Source organism: Cibotium barometz, chromosome 19 (assembly GCF_041138505.1).
Source record: "Cibotium barometz isolate CiBa-2024 chromosome 19, ASM4113850v1, whole genome shotgun sequence".
Lineage (NCBI taxonomy): Eukaryota > Viridiplantae > Streptophyta > Polypodiopsida > Cyatheales > Cibotiaceae > Cibotium > Cibotium barometz.
In genome coordinates, this window is record NC_141064.1 from 58,497,527 (window position 1) to 58,509,224 (window position 11,698).

General features: G+C 42.8%; 1 non-coding gene across 1 annotated transcript; it reads left to right on the plus strand.

Annotated features, from left to right (window-relative positions):
* The first annotated feature begins 11,061 nt into the window (after positions 1-11,061).
* LOC147628792 (signal recognition particle RNA) lies at positions 11,062-11,309 on the plus strand. The gene has a single exon (XR_015268214.1).
* Positions 11,310-11,698: the final 389 nt, after the last annotated feature.

Consider the following 11,698-nt stretch of genomic DNA (forward strand, 5'->3'; position numbering starts at 1 on the left):
GCAGGCTTCCTCCTCCCGGGCAGCATCACCGGCACCTGTCGCTTCATCTCCTCCGATTGCGACGAGGTTTCACGAGCGACTGCAGGTTAGTATATGCCGTGGGTAAGCCCGTAGGGCTTGGTCATTTCAGAATTTTGATCTGAGGTCATTTCGCCCTCCGTTTTTGCATTCCAAGTACTGCGCAGGCAAAATCGTCCTACTGTGCAGATTTTCTGTCAAGATTAAAATCTGCAGGACAGGTGCCCATTCGTCTGTTTTGGGCTGTGCTACATAGCACAGGTCGATTTTATACAGGTTTTCCTCTTACAGACAGCATTTACATCTAGTAGTACAGTCATTGGCCATGGCTGACAACAATGATGTATTCCGCATGTTGGCTGCTGAGGATAAGTTGGATGGCACCAACTATCCATTGTGGGCATATATGATGCAACATGTATTGGTAGCAAAGGGGTTATGGAACATTGTGCAGGGTATTGATGCACGTCCTATTGTGGCTGGGAATGCTGCAAACACATCAGAAACAGGTACTGTTGATGATGGTGCAGGCACAAGTGCTGTAGCAGCTGTTCGAGAACCACCACTTTCAGCAGAGCAGATTCGTTGGGATGGTAGAGATGCGCAGGCTCATGCCTTGATTGCGCTGTCTGTCAAACGTACCATTATCCCACATATTCGCTCCTGCAGGACTTCTAAGGATGCTTGGGATGTACTTGCCACATTGTATCAGGCAAGAAATGAGGCTCGTGTTGCTTACCTCCGAAAACAGTTGGAGAGTGAGCATATGAACGAAGGTGATTCTATGGATAGCTTTTTGACAAAGATCAAGGATTTCAAAGAGCAGCTCATTTCTGCAGATGAAATCCTGTCAGACAGTTCACTTGTGCAGACTGTTTTGAATGGTCTACCAGATTCTTATCAGGGTTTTGCTTCCACTCTTCGCTTGATGATGAAAGGCAATCCCAATGCCTTATCATTTGAGGAGTTAGTTTCTGTTTTGCTGCAAGAAGACCAGTCAAGGCAAAACAGGAATATTATGCGTGTCGCAGATCAAGCTTTCGTTGCTAGTCAGAGAAGCGGGAAAGGTAAAGCTGGCTTTTCTTCTAGTAAGCAGAAATCTGTAAATGCTGCGCAACCAAAGAAGGAAGACAAAGATGAGAAGAAGGGTGACAAACAGAAGACATTTTGCAAGTACTGTAAGGGAAATGATCATGTCATCAAAGCGTGTCCTAAGCTGGCTGCGAAAGAGGCTAAGAAGAAAGAGGCTGGTATGGCTGTTGCAGATGCCTCTCCTTCTAACAATGAATCTGCTAATGTTGTGCTAGATACAGAATGGGCATTCAATGCGCAGTGCAGTTATGACCCATCTTTGCATGACACATGTATGTCTGCAGTAGATTCAGATGTATGGTACTTTGACAGTGGTGCCACTAAGCATATCACCTCGCAGCGCAGTTTATTCACTTTCCTTGAGTCTGCTCCCACAGGGAATACTGTCACTTGTGCCAATAACTCCTCTTATCCCGTTAAAGGAGTTGGACAGATTGTGCTGAATGTTGCAAATGGCAACACCTTTACACTTTTTGATGCATTGTATGTGCCAGGGATCAAAAAGAATCTGCTGTCAGTCTCCGCATTTGCCAAAACAGGTTTGGTTGTAAAATTTGTGGATGACAGATGTACTGTTCATGATCTCTCTTGTGGTGACATCATTGTAGCATCTGGTTCACTATGTCGAGGGCTGTATAAGCTCAATATGGATGGCAAATGTGTAGAGGATTCAGCATGTGCTATTATGGATACGCAGGCTATTTCAAATGCAAAACTGTGGCATGCACGTTTTGGTCATCTGAATTTTGCAAGTTTGCTGCGCCTGCAGAAATCTGAAATGGTGTCTTCTTTGCCTAAGCTTGAGGCACCTGTCAAGCATGTTTGTGAGGGCTGCATATTGGGTAAAATGCAGCGTGCTTCCTTTCCCAAAGATGGATCAGTGAGAGCTGAACGCAGATTACAGCTTGTTCACAGTGATGTTTGTGGTCCCATGCAAACTCCATCATTTGGAAACTACCTTTACTTCGTGACTTTCATTGATGATTTTACCAGGCATGCATGGGTATATCCTTTGAAGGCAAAGTCCGAAGTGTTTTTGTGCTTCAAACAGTTTTTGGTTATGGCTGAAAATGTGTCAGAAAGTAAGATGGGCACCCTTCGTTCAGATCGAGGGGGGGAGTATATGTCTTCAGAATTTAATGCATTTCTGGCTGAGCGTGGGATAAAACACCAATGTACAGTGCCTTATACACCACAGCAAAATGGTGTGGCTGAGAGAAAAAACAGGTCTCTCATGGAAATGGCAAGATGTATGGTTAAGAGTCAAAGTCTACCACATGGTTTTTGGCTTGAGGCTGTCATGTGTGCCACTTATGTACTAAACAGGTGTCCCACCAAAGCATTACAGGTTGTCACTCCATATGAGGCTTGGCATGGCCGCAAGCCATCTGTTGGCCATTTACGTGTTTTTGGTTGCCTGGCATATGCATTAGTGCCTGTGCAACATCGCAGAAAATTGGATGACAAAGCTGTCAAATGTATTTTTGTTGGATATAGTGCTGAGAGCAAAGGCTATCGTTTGTATCATCCACAGACAAAGCGCATTTTGGTTAGCCGTGATGTTGTATTTGTGGAAGATGCAGTTCAGCCCTTGGTTTCATGTACTAAGGAGACAGATATCAGCTCACGTGATGTCTATGATACATTGTTGCCTCTTTTCAGTGGTGCACAGTCAAGTGCAATACCTCATGAGGCAGTTTTTCAGCCTATGCAGGTTTTAAATGATGGCACAGATCAGCCTATATCTGATGCAGATGTGCATGATGCACTTGAGGATGAGAGACAAGAGATTGAGGGCTCTAGGAATATGCCTAGATGGCTGGTGCAGACTTTGCGTGACAGCAAGTTGGATGCCCCTTTGTCTAGTCGCACTCGTTCTGGCTCTCATGGTGCCTCTTATGCGTCAGATTGTTATGCATTGGCTGTTTCTAGTATGTGCGATGAAAGTGAGCCTGTTTCATTTGATGAGGCACAAAGTTCAGAAAATTGGATGGCTGCTATGCAAGCAGAATACGATGCTATTATGAAGAATGGTACATGGTCTTTATGTGACTTGCCCCCTGGCAAGAAGGCCATTGGCACTAAGTGGGTATACAAATTGAAGCGTAAGCCTGATGGCACAGTGGATCGCCATAAGGCTAGGCTTGTTGCAAAAGGTTATGCTCAAGAGAAGGGCATTGATTTTGATGAGACTTTTGCTCCCACATGTCGTATGACCACTGTTCGTAGCATCTGTGCATTAGCAGCTCATAATGGTTGGAATGTACATCAGCTGGACATAAAGACTGCGTTCTTAAATGGAGATTTGCATGAGGAGGTTTATGTATCGCAGCCTCGTGGTTTTGTTCAAAGAGGGCAGGAAAACAAAGTGTGCAGGTTAAAAAAGGCTTTATATGGTTTAAAGCAAGCTCCACGAGCTTGGTATGAAAAAATACATGCATATTTGACTGCACATGGGTTTCAGAATAGTCCAACAGAAAGCACTTTGTATGCTAAACGTGTGGATGGTGTACATCTAATCATTGCTCTCTATGTCGATGACATGCTGCTCACAGGACCAAATGAGAGTCATATTGCTGATTTTAAGGCTGATTTGAATGCCTCTTTTGAGATGTCAGATTTGGGGCATTTGCATCATTATTTGGGGATACAATTTAAGCAGTGTGATGGAGGTATTGCTTTGTGTCAGACAAAGTATATTGAAACATTGTTGCGGAGATTTGGCCTTGAAGACTGCAAGCCTATTGCTACTCCAATGGAGACAGGTTTGAAGTTGAGTCTTCATGATGCTGGAGATCACTTTGATGTCACACTCTATCAGACAGCTATTGGTTGCCTCATTTATGTATGCATTACGAGGCCAGACATTCAGTTTGCAGTCTCACAGGTGAGCAGATTTATGCATAGCCCAGGCATTAAGCATTGGCAGGCAGTGAAGCGTATCTTTCGCTATTTGAGTGGTACTCGGCATCTTGGGTTGTTTTATCCCAAGGGGGGATCATTGCCGCCAGATTTACATGCTTTTTCAGATTCTGACTGGGCTGGTTGTTATGACACACGCGTGTCCACGAGTGGTTTTTGCTTCATGCTTGGAAGCTCATGCATATCATGGTTGAGCAAGAAGCAGCCTACTGTGGCCACTTCTAGTTGTGAAGCTGAGTACAGGGCAGCTTTCACAGCTACGGTTGAGTGTGTGTGGCTCAGACGCCTTATGGCTGATTTGGGTGTTCGGCAGCCATCTGCCACCACCATCTTCACTGACAGTCAGAGCGCATTGGCAGTTGCGCGAAACCCAGTGTTCCATGCTCGTACGAAGCACATTGAGGTGCACTACCATTATGTCAGGGAGAGACTCTCTGCAGGAGAGATCAGTTTGGCTTATGTGCCAACACAGGATAACCTTGCAGACCTTTTCACAAAGGCTCTGCCTCGTGAGAAGTTCGAAGCTTTTCGCAAAGCTTTGGGCTTACTCCCTTTTGTGGATTCGTCCACATAGCTAGACACTTCCCTATACATGAGTGCTAGCTCTTGTTCACCGCATCACTCCAGGGGGGATTTGTTACCATATTATAGTAGTGATGTGTGTGAACACACTTAGGACCGCCGGGGCACTTTTTCCCTCACTAGGAGGTTTTTTCCCCCGTGCATTGTATATACGTCCATTATCTTCTAGGGCTTGTAATCTTTCATTTTTGGCACTCATAATACACTACTGTGTTGTGCTCAAGCTTCCTCATCTTCTTGAAGTTGTGTGTGCATTCCTGCAACCCTAATTCCAACACAGGTAAAGCAGGCCATCACCACTTTGCGTACTCCCACTGGATGCATGAGATCATTGAAGGGAGCCTTTACAACCACTAAGAAAAGTTTAAGTCCCACGATTGGCACAAGATGCTTCAAGTAAGTGTTTTCCAAGTCTTGTACGTACGTTGAAATTAAATTTTGTAATGCCATAAACCATAAATGTGCTCTTATGTGCGCAGTTCATACTATCTACTAGCATCGACCATTGTGCGAATAAGAGTTTGAAAAAATGTATTTATAAGATGGGCGAGCTTGTGAGGTATGTAAAACCCATGCTCAGATCACCCTTCATTATACCTTGCAAAATGAACGTGCATGAGGTATAACGTACTATTTATTTATTTTTCAGATATGTTAGTTCCAAAGCAATTGATCCAGCCACGTTGGATGATGCGCGTGTTATGGCAGTGGAGGTGGTTTGTTTGGTAGAGGAGACTTTTCCGCGAACCATTCTCACAAGTCAACTACATCTCATTGTGCATTTAGTGGACGAAATTGCTTTATGTGGTACTGTGCATGCACGTTGGATGTTCTTCCTAGAGCGCTTCATGAAGACCTTAAAAGACTTTGTGAGGCAAAGTGCAAGGCCTGAAGGAAGCATGGCCGAGGGTTGGTTGATACAAGAGTCTCTTGTATATATTTCAGAATTTCTTGGTCAGGTGGACAGCTCTTTGCCACGACTATGGAGCAATGAAGAGGACTTGAGGATGACCTCTATTGTGCCTCAAGGAAAAGGACAGAGTAAAGTAATTGACAGAACATTGATTGATGATCTCAATTTCACTTGTATCCTTAATAGTGATGTGATGAGCAGATGGGTTACAAGATATGAGGATGCAAAGACAAAAAGGCAAGCAGAAAGAGCTCTCTTTCGGAGGCAACATGGCTCTCGGAAGGCGTACCCTAAGCATCTAGCAACACTTCCGAATGATATCCATGTTGATTGGTTGCATGAGGAAATGGAGAGAGCAGAGAGCGACGAGGGGCTGCATATCACGGCGGAAGAATGGGAGTATGCACGAGGATGCATGTCAAAGGTACATAGAACTAATGTTTTGCATTAGTTGTAAGTGATTTGCTTTTAATATTTATTCACATTGCTTACACAAATATTGCTTCTATTTTGGTCCAGTGCACTATGTTCAATGCTATATGGTGTGAAGGCAAGCATTTTCGAACACAAAGAATTGATGAAAAGAGAAATACACAAGATTGCGGTGTCATTAGTAGCTTTGAGGGAGCTAATGGAAAAATGGATGATTATTGTGGCATAATCCAAGACATATTTAGCCTTGACTTTCGTCGCTTCTTTGTGTATGTTTTGGATGTCAAATGGCAAATGAACGTGGTGGAAAAAGGGCCTGATGCAACGATAAAATGCCATGCAAGTGGATATGTAACTATTGACTCTACAAAGTTCTGGCAAACAAAGAAAGATAGGCTCGTATTGCCACAACAATGTGAGCAGGTATGCATTTTTTTACTAATGTGTTTCATGTACATATATATCTAAGCTCGCGTACCCCTTGACTTTTGATATGCTAATTAATTACTGTACTGTGTGTATTTGAGTAGGTTATCTATCTACCAATGGTGCATGACATCAAATGGTGGTACGTCATCCCTATTGCACCACGTTCCAAAGTGATGTATAATACATTCACTGATATGGAGCATATGGAGGATGTAACAAGCCGCAATGAAGATGACGTCGAACATGCCATTGAAGATGTTGTGATCGATGATCAAGAAATAAGAGATGATCATGATAATGAGGATGAGCATGCCATTTCTCATGATCATGAGAATGACCCTACCATTGAGGATGATGGTGATGTTGATGAGGATGATCAGGACATCGATACCATTATCAATGGAGTACAGAATATCGATAGTGGAATAAATTTAATCGTAGCCTTACCAATTGATCAAATGGATATTGATGTTGATCGTTTGGCAAGGATGGATCTTATTGAAGATGAGATCGAACCCTAACCAATCCGTCACTGTATGTTCTAAATTGATGACATTTCTATCATCTCATATGCATGATTTATTTTTGAATATATTTCATTGTTGTAAATGCATGTAGTGGGATTGTGTAATGATGTATACTGTAATGTACTATGAGATGGTTTAAGGAAAATAGTTTTTAATTTTGTAAAGGAATTCAGTTTTTTTTTAGTTTTTCTGTGCCATGCGTGTATTAATCCGTGTATAGCAGCGTTTATTTATCCGTGTATAATAGCGAGTATTACCCCGTGAATATTATCGTGTATTTATGCGTGTATTACTGCGTGTATATAAACGCGTTTATACACGCGTTGATAAATGCAAATATACACGCGAACTTAAATGCTAAAATACACGCGCCCGATTCTATTCAAATACAAGCGCGACCATACACGCGTTCGTAATTTATCGCGTGTATGAAACGCGTGTATGGCAGCATTGTCTTGTAGTGAACGATGCTCAATTGAAAAGATGTTTCATAATGAGTTTGAAAAAGAACAGCTTGCACAACTTGATACTTTTTTCAAATCGAGATATCTTTGATCAATGTTGCAAAGACACTACCTGTCTGGATGACAACATGTGGAAGATGATCTTTAGAATAGGTTTACCACATTCAAGCATTCACACTATGCTTAGTTGACAAGGCCAATAGGTGGTTAACCACACTAAAACCTGAAATTCATAACTCTAATAGCCTTCATCTATGGGTTCTCAAGGTAAGATCATTGGTGGACTGTGTCACGCAAACTCTACTTAATTGAGAGGAAATATGATGAAATCATTCAAGATTTTATCCTTCGAATAAAAATTTTGAATGAGTTTGAAAAAGAATAGCTTGCATAACTTAATCCTTTTTTCAAATCGAGATATCTTTGATCAATGTTGTAAAGACGCTATTCTTCTGGATGACAACATGTTGGAAGATAAGATTAGAATAGGTTCACAACATCCAAACTATCCGAACAAGAGAGTAAAGATAAACTTATATTCAGACTCCCAAATAAAGATTGTGCTGCATTGATTGAGAGCTTGGATAGGAAAATGCAAGAAAAGGGTGTCGTCGATGGTGGGGTGCCCGTATTCGATGAGGTTAGCCCAATTGATGAGGTTGGGAGTAAGAGGGTGGACGAATCTTTGGCAACTCTAACACCATCTCTTTCCTTTTAAGAGAAAGTGAATAGGCATTATGTGCCAATCTCTTATACTTGTCCAACCTATAAAGCCCATGGCTTAGAGGACTGCGGATACCAGAGTGATGTCTCCACCACCATCACCCCAATCATGAACTGTACACATGTCATCAATAAATCTGACCATTACGCCTACCCTAGTAATGGTAGAGACTGATAGTAAGTCCATTTTAATGCCTAGAACAAATAAGAATTCTGAGAGAGTGATTTTCCCACCATTTGTAGCAGTGAGCATAACCTTACCAACTCCTTTCATTGGATATGAGCAGTGAGCAGAACCTTACCAACTCCTTTCATTGAATATGAGGAGTTGTAAGCCATGTCTAGAAGTCTCAGACATCATTGTCAAGATGGTTGATGGAACTGTCGCCAGCCTACGAGATGCTACTTGGATGTCAAAAAAGGATGTAGGAAACTTTTTTTCCATCACGCATAGGAGATCTATGCATTCCTCCATTATTTTTTGTGAAATCTCCCAAGTGTCTATTTCCTTTGACATGATCCACCTAGCAAATGATAAAACACCAATCGATAACTAACTTCAATTACAAAGAAGAACCTTAGACACCTTTTTTTAAGGAGAAGTACCTTGCAAGAGCGACCCCGAATGGTATACGATATCTCAAATGTCCTCCATTAAGCATCAATTACAAGTGGCAAGATGCTGTGTGACAACCGTATTTAAATTACTAGTTGTCTCTTGTGTGTGTGTGTGTGTGTGTGTGTGTGTGTGTGTGTGTGTGTGTGTGTGTGTAAGGAATCCCTCTCCCTCCAAGGAAAAAAATAAGGGCTAATCTTTGTCACCAATTGGCTATTTTTTTTGGGGTTTTTCCAAAAACAATAAAATTGCTTGGCATCTTAAAACATTTGCCCAGATTTTGGCCATTTTGCAGGGTTTTAGAAAATATTCGCCCAATTTTGGATATTTTAGGGCATTTTTTGAAAACATTCGCCCCATTTTCTATAATTTTAGATTTATAATGCCAACCCACCTACACTTATATATATTCATGATGACATCTTATTTTTTACCCTGTCTCCCCCTGCATTCTCTTTAACCCCATTAGCGACAGCCATCAACACCATGAAGTGAAAAACTCATCTTATTCATAATATAAAAGGATGGTAGGAAAGCATGTTGTTTAGATTGTTAGTGTATTTTGCATCGACTATAAGCTTAAAAAAATCGTATGGATCCTCATGTAGAAGAAAGCTGATGAAATTTTAGCATCTATGGTTGTAAAACTGACCAGTTTTCTTATTGGACGGGAAAGAAGTTTCTAGCAAGAACTAGTGGAGGCATGACGCCTTGGAGGAGCCGTTGGGGGGGTGGGGATTCACGTGTCATCTTGAACAAGATGCCATCTCAAGAATGGGTAAGTTCATTTTTTCTACTGTGAAAGTTCTTGTGCGGGAATTTTATTATGTATGTTTCTGTGTGGAAATGTTGTCAGATACATGAGTGTAAGTTAATCTTGAGTGCACATTGTGTTTTGTGAGATAAAGAAACAAACCTTGATTATATCTTTCTCTTTGGTGAGTAGGATTCTATCTTTGAATCAGTCTGCCAAAAATCGAGAAATGGCTTATTCCCCACAGTGTGACTTTCTGTATATGAACAAAGTGTGGTGCACCCCTCAAAGTTCTCAAAGGCACGATGTCGAATCAAATCCTGGTGGTGGAGTGAGATGTTGTACGAGGATCCGCCTTGGAGATGGCAGTAGCCGTGAAATGTGAAGACGTTTTCTAGGTTAACAAGTGCAGAAGACTAAAATAAATCATTCAACATTCTTTTGCACTCAACTGAGTGGATGAATCATGAATTAAGGACCTAGCCTTTAAGGGTTCTTTGAAGATGGAAACACTCTCATCGGAAAAAATTGTGTGGGGATATTGGACTTTTGAAGGCGATTTCTTATTATTAACACCGCCATAGTGATAGCCATTACCTAAATCAAGTGGAAAACTCACACTTCAAAAAGCTTACGGCCGTAAAACTGACCGGTCACATGAGTTTTTAATTAAGAACTCCATGCACTTCCCTTGGTACTCCGAGCATGCTTGTGACACATGAATGGGACCCACTTACTATATATATGAAAGAGCTGAGCAGCTTTTCTCAGCAAAACAAGTGATCCAAATCCCCAACCGAACTCGGTGGGGTGAAAACATGAATTTAGGTCGGCCTTTACACTGTTAGCCATAATTTGGAAGCCTTTGACCCAACGTTTTCTGGGTTAACAAGTGCGTAAGACTAAAGAAAATGATTCATGATTCTTTGCACACTCAGGTCATGAATTTAGGACCTAGCCTTTATGGGTTGTTTGAAGATGGAAATGCTGTCACCGAAAAGACGAAGATGGAAATGATGTCCTCACCGAAAAGATATTTGACTTTTTCGAAGCATCTTTGGCTGTAAATCGCCGTTTACAATAAGGCGATTTTCCTTATTAAACACCACCATTAGCGATAAACCATCAACTCAATCAAGCGAAAAACCCGTCTTATTCATATAAAAGGGTGGTAGGAAAGTAGGCTTAGATTGTTAGTATATTTTGCACCGGCTTCAAAGAACCGCGGGTGGATTAAGCTTGCTGGAGCCATTCTGTGCAAAAGGGGGGGAGCGGGAGGGAGGCGTGTCATCTTTGAAGCAGTCAGCCAGAACTCGGGAATGGCTTATCCTCCATTGTGTGAATTTCTGCGTGAACAAAGTACGGTGTACCCCTCAACAAAGGCAAATCCTGGTGGTGGGTGCACAATGGGATGCAACTTGATGTTGGCGCATGAAATGTGTATAGAGATTGTTTTTAGTTCCAAGCGCTTAAAAAGCATAGATTCGGGAGCGTTAGTCCCACATAGTCTGTTGGATGTAGCAAGGCTTCGGCTAGATTATGCAAAAGGGGACGCAGTGTACCTCTCATCCCGGGTGCACTAGTGCCTTCGATCCGCGACAGCGGAGGGATTCGGGCTGGGAACCTGGACGCTTGGCGCCGCTGTGCAGGACCGGTTGCTCGCACACACTGTGGCGCGCCCGTCTCCAAGCCTGGAGTGGAGGTCACGGCACCTTATCGGAGGGTGAGGTGTCTGCCTTTCCCTGCAGTGGGGGGGACCGCGTGTCAGGCCGGAAACGGAGCAACGACAACCCCCCTCTCCCGGCAGTGGAGGGATAACGCAGCCCTTGTGCGGCTACCGACCATCCTCGCGACGCCGCCACTGCGAACCCCAGCCCCCTTTTTTGGGGGGGCTCAATCAAAAGGTCCGTCCGGGCTCTCGTTTTCTTTCTTTGCGCCTCTTGCAGCACAGCCCCGGATGATGGCCGCCGCGCTGTCTGCACAGGGGCTCTCGTCTCCTCTCTATAATATATATCGAAGTAATTTGCATGGATTTGTATGAGAGAGAGACCTCATCACCATGGTACGTTGTTATTAATGTTATTTTTGGTCAACGAAGGTGTTGTACAAGCTGCTCACCACCACCACCGGGGATGGACGAGAGAAAAAGCAGCTGACTCCTCCTCCTCTTCTTGCCGATTGATCTTGGAAGAAAAGCTCAACATGTCTCTCGACAACATGTTTTGG